Below are 14,672 nucleotides of genomic sequence, written 5' to 3' on the forward strand. Positions count from 1 at the left end.
ACCAACCACAACGAAAACAACACAACCTGAGACAGAATCAATCGCCGCCGAAAACCACCACTGACAGCTCCGATGAAGGATGTCACAGTAAAAGATAGAGAACGAACACAGAAATGAAACCAAAGAATAACGAGAACGCTCCGGCGACGGAAACTTCGGCAAGATCTCCAGGACCCAAGACCAAGAGGACGCGAAAAAGCAAGACTCATCGGCGAACAACTAGTGGTGACGCGAACCTTAAGGTCAATCGCACCACCAAGCCAGGTTGCTACGTCTTGAACACCAATCTGTCCTCTTGTCGGGTCATATTTAGTTGCATATGATATGTGCTTCTAGTAGTCAGCTAACTCATCTCTGCCAATGTCGTTGAAGTGGTGGTAGATCTAAATTAACATGTAGATACGATATTTAAATAATTAGAGTATAAGTAAATAAGACTAGAGTCATGTGTGAATATATAAAAAAAAAAAGAGACTAGAGTCATATACAATATTTTAAACAACTAATTAAATAACATTGAATATGGTTATATGAAGTAATGTCAAATGATCTGCCAAATACTTCGTCTTTTGTATGGCGACACTGCTCAAATCCCAATATTGGAATGCCAATGGAGCAAGGGCCCAAGCATAGGTGCCAACAATCTCAAGGTCTTGAAAGTACTGCAGAAAGGTGACATCGACATAATTTTTGACCTTGCTGGAGAAGATGGTGGTGCCAACCAAGAACAACAAGTATGTTCTGACGGCGTAGTCTTGATACACCCTGTCCCTTTCACCTTGATACACAACTATCATGGTGGTTGCCAATGAGGCCCTTCAGGTATGTAAATCTTTGTTGAGCCTCTTTTATAGATGTTTCTTCATAGTCAGCGTTGGCGGGATGATCCAATGTAGTTCACCATCATATCAACATCATCAGATTTGTACATGATGTCATGGTGGTCCAGGAGACGTCCCTTAATGGGAGATGCAGAAAAAATGCATATCATCTATTATGTTGTGATCTCCCTAACAGATATGGAAGTTGTTGGTCTTCCCAGACCACCTCTCTACAAAAGTAGCAAACAGTCCCGAATCAAGAAATGTGTAACCGGTGTTAGCAAGTCTCCACAACCACGTGGCCCTAATGGTTGTCTCCAACCATTCCTCTTGAGTCGACACTCAATTTGTACGGCTTGTTCCAGTTGCTAACGATTTAAAGCAAGTCAAAATTCTGCAAAACAAAAAACCATAACAGACAGAGACAAAATAAATAAATCATAATGAAACAATTAAGAATCAAATAATTAATTAATTTTGTAAGAAATAATTTTGTAACTTACATATCTTGAATATATGCATCGACCAATATGGCCATTGTACTTAGTCAATACAAACTTATTAGATGGGCCATCTAAAAAATACTAGGCTCTCGATGACACTTAAATGGATTACGGAGTCAAGCTTTGTCTGACCCTCCTTCTCTGGCTTAGGCCGAGTCTCCTGCATCACTTCACCCCTTGCTCCTCCTCTAGCTCCAAGGGCTCAACCTCGATCCAAACGCTCGGCCTCACGCTCAACCTGGGCCTTTGCCGCCGTTTTCTCATAGAAGAGGCGACGACCGTTTCACCCTTCTTCCCTTTCAAACGGATCAATATGCTATTTATCTTATCCATGGTTAAAGAACAAAAACACACAGGTCCAACCAACATGCTTAATAAATATGAAGAACAAAATCAACAAACAATCATCCAAACAACACTGTGGTTCGCAAGTTAACTAGCGAACCTTCCATTTGGTTCGTACTTAACTAACGAATCACACTAGTACAAAAAAAACGAGTGTAGTGTCAAGCAAATGTGCACTAACCTTGTGTTTGTTGTCTTAAATATGTACTTACGACGTGATTTCGACCACAAATGTGAAAAATATTGTTGGATTTGATTAGGTTTTGTAGTTTTGAGTGTGTGGAGGTTTTTTGGAAATATTTATTCTTTTAAGTAAATGTTTAAATGAGGAGGATGATGATGGGGATTCTATTATATAGGGCAGATGTTCATATTTTAAAATTTGAACTAGTTGAATGGATATTTGCATTTTAATTAGTGAACCAATGTTTTATCAAACTAGGGTGTTATTTCATCTGAGGGGCATAACAGGTATAGATGTTGGGGTTGGGATAAAAAAAATTGTCATTCGCTACTTAAGGTCCGAACTGAGTTCACCACTGAAATAGTAAGAAGTGTAAAATTGGAAAAATAGGGGGTGTGCGAGAAGTAATAGGTGACGCGAAAAGAAATTCTCAAATATATGAGCTATATGAGTTAATAAGTCGGCCCGACTCATTTTATTATTATTATATGTCACTTTCGTATATTCTGAAATAGATGTCACTTTGGTATATTAATTTTCACAATTATCTATTTAGGAAGATGCGGGACATACAAGTGTAATTTTTTTTTTTTACGATAACATTCAATATCAATTAGACTCAGATTTTATTCCTTGATTCAAATTTATAAACATTAAAATTATAGTTAAATTTATCTCTTTTTATTAAGTTTATATATTTAATTGTATATTTTTATTAATAAAAAAAAATTTGACAATTTTTTTTATAAATATTTAATTAGTTGAAAACTTATTAAAATTTTACTAATATAATTTCTTTTTTAAAATCACATGAAGATGAATATAGTGCGTTCACCCTAAGTTCAATGAACTAGCTTGCCCTGACTCACTTTTTTTTTTCTTTCTTTTATGCAGCATAGTGGATTAAACAAAAAAAAATCTTTATATGCTAAAATATGGACTAACAAACTGAACGACTCTTTATATAGTGAGTCATTCATGAATGCTGGGAAAGTTTGTTGTATGGATCAATATCTGATCATGATTATGTAGTCGTTAATTCTCACTAGTCTCACACCCGTGCGATGCACAGGTATTATGTGGTATTTTATGTTATAATGTTGAAAAATTATTCATATAAATTGTAACAATAAGTGTTGTGAAAATGAAAATAATAATAATAATAATAATAATAATAATAATAATAATAATAATAATAATAATAATAATAATAATAATAATAATAATAATAATAATAATAATAAAGTGATGTACTTATCACTTCCTCCAACCAATATATTTTCAACCTTATATGTTGATCTTCGTCAACCAATTTTTTTATCTTTGAAACCAAACTATTTCCCAAAGTAGCAAGAATCTTATCACATTGAATGATCAAAGTAAAAAAAAAAAGGGAAAAAGTCAATAAAAGAAACATCAATAGAGATTTTGTGAAAATGTGAGAAGTATATCAAGATAGTACATCACCTTTTCATCAACAAACAACATATTCATAGACGTAACCTCAGTTTGATTTGTATTTGTCTGTTACATTCTACACATTAACTTTTCGAACTTTCAACTTTAGATTTGCTTTTCCAGCTACTATAACAGATACGTGAGGGTAGATAGGAGCTATAGTTTGAAAGAGTAATTTGTTTTAACTAAAAACTAAACTCAATAGAAATGTAATTAAGTCAATAATGTATACACTCTTCGTATTTTTTTGTGTGACTAAATTATAAACTCTTTGTTGTTTCTATGAAAACGGTTGACATTTAAATTTGATAAATGTTGAAAGTGAATCCAAATATGTTCATCTTCATTGTCACTAAGGAATGTTATAGTAATATAGAAAAGTGTAACATCTTGGGACATCAATTTTTGGATAATTGGAGAGGTATAATTCAATAATAATGTAGAAAACTGTAACATCTTGTGACATCAATTTTTGGATAATTGGAGAAGCATAATTCTTTATTATTTATTATGAGATTGATATAATATAAAAAAAAAATAGAGATGAAAATGATATAATATAAGGAAGTGATGTGGCATTATTGTGTGATTTAATTGGATGTAAGTGGATGATGTGGATTAGGGTTAAGATGGATAGTAGGAGAACTATCTAGGAATTATATATATAGATATTGATTTTTCACATGTGATGTTATGCCTTCAAAATTCAGTATACCAACATTTATAACGGTCACACATATTGTGCACCAACCATTTGATTCAAGTCTTGGCAGTGTTGGAAATACATATAACTAGAGAATTTAGTTGGTGTTGTGGTTAGAACTTAGAAGTCTTACAATAGATAAAAAAAAAAGTGAATGTTGAACAATACTCCTCCTCCCTACCAAATTATACGTAATTTGAAGAGAAAAAAAATTTGTACCAAATTATAAGTCACTCTACATTATATTATCTAAAAAAAAAGTCACTCTACATTACCAAATGTTGGAAATATAATTTTCACTATTGTGAACTTATAAAATAACATAAAACATAATTTATATTGTATAAACTGTTTGTATAAGCTCAAAAATAAGTTAATCCAAACGGGGCCTAAGTATAGACGAAAATGTCGTGGGTAGTGAAAATTTACTTTTTACCCTTACCAGCGGCCATGCCGTGAGAACCATTAAAAAAAAGAAAATTATATTTTATACTTACATATAGATATGCCGTGGGTAGTAAAAGTTATATTTTCTGTTTACCCAGAGATTTGCCGTGGGTACTAAAAAGTACATTTGGCACCCAACAATTCTTTAGGTGGGAACTATATTTTCGTGAAAAATAAATAAAAAATTGAGAGGGAAGCAATAATTTCCTTATTTTTACCCACGGAAAAGAGCCTTGGGAAAAATGTCATGGGTATGGACAACTTTTCTTGTAGTGCAATCAAATATTTAATACTATTTTTTCTATTATACTCTTAATTATTTATTTCTCATTTCTTTTCATTCTTCAATTTATTTTTTCCTAATCATAAATAAAGAATAATTTTGTAAATCAACTCATAATTTCTCTTTTCCATATAACATTAATTACATTTCTTAATATGTACAAAAGTGACAAAGTGACATATATTATGGTACGAAGGGAGTATATAAATGTGATGACTAATAAACTCAATAATTTTGGGTAAATCTCTCTCTTATGGTTATTCTTGACCCAATGTGGATGAACTCCCAAACTCCTCTCATGACCTAACAGTTGTATCAGAGTCAATGGTTCGACAAAAGATTCAATCGACATTGTGTCGAAAGTCTTTTTGACAATAATGGTGACCAGGCACCGTCTCCCATTGTGTGTAGCTGAAACGACGGTGCAAGTGTAAGCGTATGAAAATGGTTTTCGCTTGAAGAAAAGTTTAATCAATAAAATGTAACTCATGTGATGTCCAACTCATTTTTAGCCTAATATAGATGATCTTCAGATTCTCCTCTTGACTAGGGTTGGGAATAGGTCGGGCGGTCTACAGGAGCCTTCGGCCTGACCTGTTTAAGCCTGACCTGACCTGTTTATTAAAAATGCTAGGCTCGGCCTTTGAAAATAGTCTATTTACATAAATAGGTCAGGCTCAGGCTTTTAAAAAAGCATACAAAGCCTGATAGGCCGACCTGTTTATATTTAATAATTATTATTTATATAATAATTGTATTGTAGCATACTTAATAGACTTTGTCGTAATCATATTTGTTATTTTATTAGCTTTTAATTCTTGTGCTAATCATTTTATTAGCTTTTTCTTGATGTTGTGGAAATTATAAAAATTTAAATGTGAAATAGGTTTTAAGACCTGTTTAGCCTATTTAAAAAGACTATATAAGAAGTATTTATGGAACACAAACTTTTAAATATGCTACAAGGTCAGACCACAATTTAAAAAGGTTCAGGCCATATAAAAAAAATAACATTTGATAAGCCGTAGACTAGACTTAGACTTGTAGAAAAATCGTATGCGAGACTCAGGCCTGTCAAAGCCTGGCCTAACATATTCCCAACCCTAGTTGACCCAACGGTTGGAACTATACTTATAATAAAAACGTCTGTTAGACAATCGGTTGGTACCATGATATTTATGGACTGCACCTTTTACAAACTTCAAATCTTGTTCTACAGTACAAAAGTCAGATTTGAGAATCACATTCACTACATGCAAGCAAGCAAGGCCAATAAAATCAGTTACCTTTCATTCAATGTTTATGATGGACTGATGGTCATGTTGCATATAGTAGAATTTGTTGGTGTATTGTATGACATATTTTATTGCTCTTAATTATACTGATTTTAAGTTGACACTTTGATCCCTCCCATTGCTTGCATTGGTCAACACCACAGAAAATCATTGCTTTTCATTTTGTTGAATGCTACGAGCTTACCGTGAGTTTGTATAGAAAATGAGCAGATTGCAATTGCTTCTCAAGGAATCATTGCAGGAACAGAGCAGAGTGTTTACTCAATTGATTTTTTTTTCTACATTGATAACTATTCTTTTTATAAGTATGAGTCAGAAATAGAACCTCTCTCACCACTTGGTCAGGAGATTCAACACCCTTACCACTTAAACCAATTCATTCCATCGAACTCTAAATATTGTATCATTATATTACTCTATAAATTTTTTTTTTAGCATGAATCACGTGATCTGTATGCTTAAATGTAGAGACTAATCCCTCGAGTCTTATGTGACTCAAACAAGTGACAAACTCTATTTAAAAATTTTAACGTCGTTGCGTGCTCAAATCATAAATCGAACCCAAAGATTTTTTTTTTAATGCAAATATATATAACATCAGAAATCAAGATTTAGTACAAATATTTTGGACTACATGCAATACAACAAAAATAAAAATATGCAAAGATAAAGAGGCAAATGAGAAAAGAGAACAAGAAAACCTTTGGGCATCAGACCAGGGCTGGTCCTGACTATTTGAAGGTCCGGTTTAAATATTGAAAATAGACCCTAATAAAAAAATGTTAAAAGTCTATACCAAAAAAAAAATGTTAAAAGTTAAAAAAATCATCATCTATTTAAATTATAAGTAACATAAGAAATATCAATAATAAATTGGTCTAACGGTAAATGTTTTGGTCCTCTTAAACATGTGATCACAAGTTCGATTTTATGGCTCGTGCATATGAAGAAAATTCGGTTGAGAAGATAAACAATTTCTAGTAAAAAAACGTGTAATTATTATTTTTTGTACTTGATTAAGATTTTTTTTATACTAAACATGTGATATTTTATGAACATTGATAATATATAACTATTATTATAGGGTCTCAAAATTAATATTTTGAGTACATATGATATTTTATAAACACTAACAATATATAACTATTATTATATAGGACCTCAAAATTTTGAATCGAGGCCTCCAAATTTTTGAGACCTGGTGTCGTTGCTCACCCTGCACCCCTATGGGGGCTAGGCCTGCATCAGACTATCATTCGACTTTGATTAAGATATAATGAACTCACGTAATCTTATCTAAACGCTTTTGAATATTACTACTTTATAAATTTTATTAGTGGAAATGACGGGGTTAGTGCGTCTCATTCAACCTTAACATTAGACCACTCAATTTTTAAAAATTGACTTTGATCCTTAACCCGATCAAAAACTCGATGAGTAACGGGTTCAATAAAAACGGAATGATATAAAAACATGATCGGATTGGTCAGAGAAACAACTCACTGAATAATAATACACGAACATTTCATTAGAAAAAGAAAATATAATCAACGAGTAACTAATTATGAAACACTAGATAGTACTCCCTCCGTCTCAATTTGATTGACACATTTGACTATTTTACGCATGCCGATGCATAACTTTGACGAATAATATTTTTAATTGTATAATAGTAAAAATTATAAAAATTTGATAATTTGACAATACTCATCGATACGAATCAAACAACATCTTATATGCTAATATTTATTTATTTTATTAGTAGAAAAATAAGGTCAAAACAATATGTGTGGATAGTGCACAACAGTCAACTGTGTCAATCAAACTGGGACGGAGGGAGTAAGATATAGTAATGCAGTTGTTAACCCAATAATCAAAAGCTTAAGATGTCTACCAACATGTAGAGGCAGTAGTAGAGCATACTACTATACTCCCTCCGGAGACAAATATAAGAAGAAAAAAAAAACTGTTTACGCGGTGTTTAAGAAATTTAGTTAAGTGCAGTAGAAAAAAAAGAAATTTAGTTAAATGTAGTTAATTTTCTTAATTTAATGCAAAACATAAATTAAGTTTACTATATTACCCATTTTGAAAAGTGTAAAAGTATAAAAGTGAAATAAATACCTAAAATAAAATAGAATTAAATAAGAGTATATTTGGAATAGTAGTATTATGAAAGCACATTATTCAACTACAAAAATTCATACCTAAAAAATTTCTCTCGATAATCGATACTGCTATATACGTATTTTTTGGAATATTGTTATATTATTTTGGAAACATGACTTGCTCACTTAAACTATCACATTCTTATTCTTTATTATTTCAGCGGTATTAAATAAAGAGTTTAATGGAGATGGATTATTTGTGTAAAATAGTTTTACACAATAGTTTTATACAATCATTCAATAAAAAAAATATGAATTTTTTATGTTATATCAAGAAACTGATGTGAAGTAGCGAAAAATATGATTGGTGTTGATTAATAGGAAAAATGTAAAATTAATTTACATTGTCGATGCATATTCATTCTTCTCTTACAGAGGGGCATCTCAAAAAAGTTGGAGACCCTGTGCAATTATTAAAAATAGGCCATAATAAAAAAATACAAAAAAAATAAAAAAATTGTCATCGATTTAAGTTACGTATAACATCAATAGCACTAAAAAATAATCATTTTATCACTAATATAAAAACAGTTTGATAAACAAGACGATCTCTATTACACGTCTCTCCATTTGATAAAACTATAGTATAACAACTAGTAATAGACCCGTGCTATCGCACGGGTCGTAACGTTACGTGTATATTTTTTTAAGTTACACTTTGCTAAATCAACATTCAAAAAGTAATCAGTATATATTCATTAATAAATGAAGTAATATGATTAATTTAGTATATATGATTATTTGTCCCATGTATGATTTATTTAGTATATATGATTATTTATTTGAGATTGTTATGAGTTCCATGAATCAGTAGCATAATTTGTCTCATGTATGATTTATTTAGTATATATGATTATTATTTTGAGATTATTATGAGTTCCATGAATCAGTAGTATAATTTGTCCCATGTATGATTTATTTAGTATATATGATTATTATTTTGAAATTGTCATGAGTTCCATGAATCGGTAGCATAATTTGTCTCATGTATGATTTATTTAGTATATATGATTGTTATTGAGATTGTTATGAGTTCGATTAATCAGTAGCATAATTTGTCCCATGTGTGATTTATTTAGTATATATGATTATTATTTTGAGATTGTTATGCGTTCCATGAATGAGTAGCATAATTTGTCTCATGTATGATTTATTTAGTATATATGATAATTATTTTGAGATTGTTATGAGTTCCATGAATCAGTAACATAATTTATTCCATGTATGATTTATTTAGTATATATGATTATTATCTTGAAATTATTATGCGTTCCATGAATTAGTAACATAATTACATGTATGATTTATTTAGTATATATGATTATTATTTTGAAATTGTTATATGCTCCATGAATTAGTAACATAATATGTCCCATGTATGATTTATTTAGTATATACGGTTATTATTTTGAGATTGTTATGAGTTCTATGAATCAGTAGCATAATTTGTCCCATGTATAATTTATTTAGTATTTATGATAGTTATTTTGAGATTGTTATGAGTTCTATGAATCAGTAGCATAATTTGTCTCATGTATAATTTATTTAGTATATATGATTATTATTTTGAGATTGTTATGAGTTTCATGAATCAGTAGCATAATTTGTCTCATGTATGATTTATTTAGTATATATAATTATTATTTTGAGATTGTTATGAGTTTCATGATTCAGTAGCATATGTTGTCTCATGTATAATTTATTTAGTATATATGATATTTATTTTGAGATTGTTATGAGTTTCATGAATTAGTAGCATAATTTGTCTCATGTATAATTTGTTTAGTATATATGATTATTATTTTGAGATTGTTATGATTTCCATGAATTAGTAGCATAATTTGTCTCATGTATGATTTATTTAGTATATATGATTATTATCTTGAAATTGTTATGCGTTCCATGAATTAGTAACATAATTTGTCGCATGTATGATTTATTTAGTATATTTATTTAGTAAATACGATTATTATTTTGAAATTGTCATGAGTTCTATGAATCAGTAGCATAATTTGTCTCATGTATGATTTATTTATTATGCGTTTGGATTCACGTTTGCAGCCCTCATAAGCACGTTTGCAGCCTTGAAACGTGATTTCTTTCCAAAGTGTGTTGTTTGGGTTTAAAAAAGTAAAAGTGCTTTTTGGCTTTAAACGTGCGTTCAGTTGAAGCTCCAATTCCTAGCTTATGCGTTGAGCAAAAATCGATTTTCAATTTTCATGCCAAAAGATTTATATATTGGACGAAAATACCATGGAGTGTGCGACCCATTTTTCCTTCTAAATACCTGCGTTTTTCCCATTCTGGTTTTGAACAGGAAGGTTCTAGGTTAGGGATGAAGAGATATTGGGCTAATGGGCTCAAATGGTCCTTTTGTTACAATTAAAATACCCATCAGATTTTTTACTATAAAATAGGTTTAATTTTTAGTCAAAAAATGCACATAAAAAAATATTATGTGTTCAATAAATTTTTTTTTGACAGAATGTGTTCAATAAATATAAATATTTATATATAATACATTTAAAATAATAATGATCAGATTATTTTTTAGGTACACTATTAGATTTTATTGAATATTTTTTTTAACTAATCTTTGATTTATTTTATTAAATTTAAATAATTATCTATAATATAAATGAAGGCTTAATTAATAAAATGGTCCCTTAAAGACATTTTTGGTTTCATATTGGTCCCTTAAAGAAAAAAAGGTCTAAATAGGTCCCTTAAAGAAAAAAAGGTCCGAATAGGTCCCTTAAAGACATATCCGTTAATCAGTTTGGTCCTATTTAGACCTCTTTTTAGGGACCAAACTGATTAACGGAGATGTCTTTAAGGGACCTATTCAGACTTTTTTTTCTTTAAGGGACCTATTTGGACCTTTTTTTCTTTAAGGGACCAATCTGAAACCAAAAATGTCTTTAAGGGACCATTTTATTAATTAAGCCTATAAATGAATTATATATTTTTAATAAGGGATTTGGGTAGTATGTATGAGGTCCTAGGTTCGATCATCGTTGCCAAAATTGTAAACCAAAAAACCACGTCAAAAAAAATAATTAAGACCCATTTTGGTCATTACACATCTAAAAGTAATTTTGATCCAAACTATCCAAACAACATAAATTGATAAGAATCACTTTTACATAAAATTATCCAAACATAAATCAATTCTACTCAACTCACTTTTAACCAAAATCAATTCTGTCAAACTCAATTCTACCAAACTCAATTATAACCACCACTAAACCAAACACACACTTAGTATATATATGATTGTTATTTTGAGATTGTTATGAGTTCTATGAATCAGTACCTTAATTTGTCTCATGTATGATTTGTTTAGTATATATGATAATTATTTAAAATTGTACGTTATGAGTTATATTTAGTATATACAATTATTATTTTGAGATTGTCATGAGTTCTATGAATCAGTAGCATAATTTGTCTCATGTATGATTTATTTAGTATATATATGATTGTTATTTTGAGATTGTTATGAGTTCCATGAATCAGTAACATAATTTGTTCCATGTATGATTTATTTAGTATATATGATTATTATCTTGAAATTGTTATGCGTTCCATGAATTAGTAACATAATTAGTCTCATGTATGATTTATTTAGTATATATGATTATTATTTTGAGATTGTTATGAGTTCTATGAATCAGTAGCATAATTTGTCCCATGTATAATTTATATTGTATATATGATTATTATTTTGAGATTGTTATGAGTTTCATGAATCGGTAGCATAATTTGTCTCATGTATGATTTATTTAGTATATATAATTATTATTTTGAGATTGTTATGAGTTCCATGAATCAGTAGCATATGTTGTCTCATGTATTATTTATTTAGTATATATGATATTTATTTTGAGATTGTTATGAGTTTCATGAATTAGTAGCATAATTTGTCTCATGTATGATTTGTTTAGTATATATGATTATTATTTTGAGATTGTTATGATTTCCATGAATTAGTAGCATAATTTGTCTCATGTATGATTTATTTAGTATATATGATTATTATCTTGAATTAGTAGCATAATTTGTCTCATGTATGACTTACCAAAACTTGTTGCTTTTTTTTGTCAGCATATGCCTTGCTGACCTTAAGCTTCCAACTCAAAATACGATCATTATCAAAATAATCATCAGAATCATTGGCCGAGTCATGTTCGCTATTATCAAAACAAAGTAAAATGCGTACATTGTGGATAAAAATGTCAAGTTCAACCACTCGATTAGAACTTATACATCACTAAACAGACGAAACTTAATTGAACTGAATTACAACATGTTGTCGAAGTACTGAACAATGTAAAGGCAAAATTGAAACTGATAATGAAACATTTAAGTAGCACATATCAGAAATAAGTTTTAAATTAAGTTGTAACCTTAAAAACTTGACCAACATTCGGATAAACTTGTTTGAATTCAACTCGAAGCCTATCACCGAATTCTATTCCGTTGTCAAAACAAAAGTTTTTCCATCCCCCAACATGGACATTTTCCGAACGATTTTGTGGATACTTCAAGTTTACTTTTGTAACGTTACACGATATTTTTAGAAGTAACACTTTGCTAATTAAAATTGAAAAAAAGAAATTATTTAATCAGTATTATGAGTCAGTAGTATAATTTGTCTCATGTATGATTTATTTAATATATATTATAGCTATTTTGAAATTGTTATAAGTTCTATAAATCAATAGAATAATTTATCCAATGTAAGATTTATTTAGTATATATGATAGTTATTTTGAGATTGTTATGAGTTTCATGAATCAGTAGCATAATTGTCCAATGTATGATTTATTTAATATATATGATTGTTATTTTGAGATTGTTATGAGTTATATGAATGAGTAGTATAATTTGTCCCATGTATGATTTGTATAAATCATTTGGAATTGCAAGTTTTCTTTTTCTTTTTTTTTTTTAATTTAGAACTTGTCTCACGTTTGATAATTATTTGAAATTTTTACCAATTAGAATTTGTTCCGTATAGATAGTTAATTTGAAATTAATATAAGTTAGAACTTATACCGTATAAAATAATATTTTATAAATTTTTATTAGTTATAACTTGTTTCGCATGTAATAATTATTTTGAATTTTTTATCAGTGATAAATTATTACGTATACGATAGTTAAAATTTATATATCCGTTGAAATTTATCCCATGTATAAATCAGTAGCATTATTTTTGTCCCACATATTTAATTTTTTTTGAATAGTAATATATTTAGGCTATGGTTTATTTTCTAAAAAATACTAAAATATATTTTTGTGCAACATCATTATGAATTCAGGATCACACAAAGGTTGTAAATGTGACAAAGGCATAAACAAACAATTTTTTTCCTTTGTTACTCTCTTCCTATGTGAACCTTTTTGACTTCTAAGATCTAAATTATGAGAATTACTTATTAATAACACATCAATTTTTATTAATTATTTATTAATTAGTACTTATACAGTACGTTACTTTTTAGAGAGAAGTGAAAATTTTCTTTTCTCACTTCTAATCATAATCTGTCACACGGTGATCTATACACTTAACCATTCACCACTATTTTCATTCTTTCTTTTTTTATGTAATGTGAAAAAATGTCTCCTTTCCCCAATCAACACACCACCACCTTTACCATTAAATTTCTCTTTTTTTCTTCTATTGAACCTACTTTGTCTTTTAGATCTGAAATTTTGAGCCACAACTTTCTTTATTTCTCTCATTTTGATCTCAACTCACACAAGACTGCAACTTCCTCCAATTCTCCAATTTCAAGTACATAACCCACCTTCTCACACCGATTCCCCTCATCGAAGCTCATAAATTACCTTTTTTTTTACAGTAAGCTCATAAATTTCCTTGTTCCTCCAAGATCTAGTAAAAACACACCATTTTTCTAAACACAAAGCTCAGATCCAAACACGTACAATGATGACAACTTGTGCGATGAGAGACAAAGCTGGAAAAACAACAGCAGAATTAGAGGCAAAAGAAAAGATGAAAACAAAATCAGATATGTTTTGGATCTACTATTATTTCTTCTTACCGATAATTTTGTTTTATTCTACATTTATGAGTAAATTTGTTGTTAGTTTCATCTATTTTTTTGGATCTGAGAAAATTCATTTCTAAGAAAAAGCCACTTTTTTTGTTGTGTAATATTTATTTTTATTGAAATATTTTTAATGTATTTTAATATTTATTTATTAAATTATTGTCCTCTAATTTAACTACTTTTATCACGTGCGCAAGCAAGTTGTACTATTTTACCGTGCATCTGAATCTGAATATTAATCATATTAAAATATGTAAAGTTCTCTTGAGACCCACAAAAATCAGTCTTCCAAAATTACTCATCCCTCAAAACTTAATTAAATTCATTATTATTAATTTTTCACTATTCCAAAACTCTTCTCTTTTCCATGGTTTGTAATGTT

This window comes from Trifolium pratense, linkage group LG2 (assembly GCF_020283565.1).
Source record: "Trifolium pratense cultivar HEN17-A07 linkage group LG2, ARS_RC_1.1, whole genome shotgun sequence".
Taxonomy (NCBI): domain Eukaryota; kingdom Viridiplantae; phylum Streptophyta; class Magnoliopsida; order Fabales; family Fabaceae; genus Trifolium; species Trifolium pratense.